Below are 2,500 nucleotides of genomic sequence, written 5' to 3' on the forward strand. Positions count from 1 at the left end.
AAAAGATAGTTTTATAAAGAGAATCGATGCCTGTATTCAGGATGAAGGTGAACAATCTGAGCATCTATTGTGATTTTGATTAATAAAATTGATATTCATATTTATCTTTATATAAATCTACATGGTGCGTGACTTCTGGGACACCCTGTATATATACATTGTGGTAGAGGTGTCAATAAAACAATCTTAAAGCAAATAAAAAATAAATAGATTTTGGAAAACTAAGACAAAAACAAATTTAAAAAAACAAACAAGCAAAAAAACTAATAAAACCCAATAAAACAACACTAACAAACCCCCCCCCCCCAAAAAAAAAAACAAAAAAACAAAACCAAAAAAAAACCTAGAACTTTTTTATAGTGCAATATCCACTAAATGTGCTAAAAGTGCTTTACAAAGGGTCCCTGACCAACAGCAACACGTAACATGTAGAACGAGACATAACGCCTGTTTAGGGATATTGTTACAATTTTTTCCGACAGAGACAACGCTGTTGACGGGTCAAGTATTCATTTTACACCTGAGTACGGTGAGAGAATATGAGTAAAGAGTCTTTTCCAAGGACTTAACTATGCGCCTAGCGAGGCTGGAACCCAGGACCTCCCGATCCGAAAGCGAGTGTCATACACAAAACCACATAGCAGCACAATAATAAATTTACAAGCAATAAATAAAACAACAAAAAACAAACAAACAAACATACAAAAAACCAAAAACAAAACAGCAAAGAAATTATAATAACAAAAAAAAAGAAGACAAATGCACAGAGATTACTCCCCCCCCCCCCCCCCCCCCCCGTCTCCCTCCCCGAAAAAAAAAAAAAAATAGCAGACAAAAAATACCAAATAATACAAAACACAAACTAACAAATCAATGAAAAAAAAAATTAGAAGAAGAAGAAAAATAAAATCACACAACCCCCCCCTACCCCCCCCCCCCCCCCAAAAAAAAAGAAAAAAAAGCAACACCTCATCCATGCTGTCACCAGGCACACGGTATAGATCGTATGCGCTTGGCTATGAAGTAAATAACATTGTCATCCGGAAGTATAGCGAAAAAATATGTGTAACTTTGAACGTTTATAGTTTATATACAGTTTTGTGGGAATTACTCATAAACATGTATGGCAAAAAACAATAATAAAGACCTGAGTTACGTCAACTTCGTTCTATCAGTATATCAACCGTGGTACATCTAGGAATATCGACCACCCCCTCCCCTATCTCTCTCTTTCTCACTCTCTCTTTCTTTCTCTCTCTCTCTCTCTCTCTCTCTCTCTCTCTCTCTCGCTGTCACTCTGTCCGACTTTCTCTGCTTTTCCTACCCCCTCCCCCCCCCCCCCCCCCTCTCTCTCTCTCTCTCTCTCTCTCTCTCTCTCTCACACACACACACACTCTCTCTCTCTCTCTCTCTCTCGCTCTTTCTCTCCCTCTCTGGATTTCTTCTTGCTCTCTCCCCTACCCGCCCCATTCCTCCTAACAAGACAACAACAATATTATGACCAAATAAGTATTCTCAGTTACAATGGATATCAAAATAAAGGTAGAGCACGTAAGGTAGTCTCTGATTGTCTTGGGATTGAGACGCCTGTAGTTGTGACCAAAATATACATTGTCACCTACTCACCGGCCAATCAAAGTAAATACCCCGATTGTGACACGACACGCGACAAAGGTGTGTTGTTTTTGGCGACGACGACGACGAAGTTCGTGACACACAATCAATTAAAAATGAATAGGATTAAATTATTACCCCACGTTGTCCGTCATGAGTCATAACGCCCCAGTTTTGTATTACAAATTAATTGTTGGATTACGGGTTTTAGGCCTACTTATGGAACGAAGAATTTGTAAAAAGAATAAAAATGTTTTAGGTTGATATTTTATATAGTGCAATATCCACTAAACGTGCTCAAAGTGCGTTATAAAGGGTCACAGACCAAAAGCAACACGTAACGCAAAGAAGGAGACATGATGCCTGTTAGGTGATAATACAATTATTTTTTATCCGACAGAGACAACGCAGTTAACGGCCAGGTACTCATTTTACACCCAACTACTGTGCGATAAAGTGATTGATGAGTCTTTTCCAAGGACTCAACTATGCGCCGAGCACTTTCATTTTCTTTCCTTGGGCACGATTATTTACCCCCAATTTGCTCACTTGGACAACATGGGTGATTTCTGTTGACATAAGACATCTTGTTTGATGATTATCTATATTCCTTCATGGCATGTTAGGCAATGGGATAAAAAAAATTAAATAAAAAAAAAATTCCTTTTATTCATCCCATAGGGCAAATTTATCTCTAGGGTCTCTTCCAAGCAGAGACTGGAATAACCCAGGCGTCAGCCTCAGCGCAGTGCCGCAAATTGAGCTGCGGCGAGGTGATTTGTTCAAGGCCACACAGCGCAGCGGCGGGGCGGGTGATCGAACTCGGTACCGTCGGGTACGAAGCAAAGTCCGTACGGCTGTGCAAAAGGGTGTATCTAGATTTTAA

This window comes from Berghia stephanieae, chromosome 4 (genome assembly GCF_034508935.2).
Source record: "Berghia stephanieae isolate SIO BIC M18660-M18661 chromosome 4, UCSD_Bste_1.3, whole genome shotgun sequence".
Taxonomy (NCBI): Eukaryota; Metazoa; Mollusca; class Gastropoda; order Nudibranchia; family Aeolidiidae; genus Berghia; species Berghia stephanieae.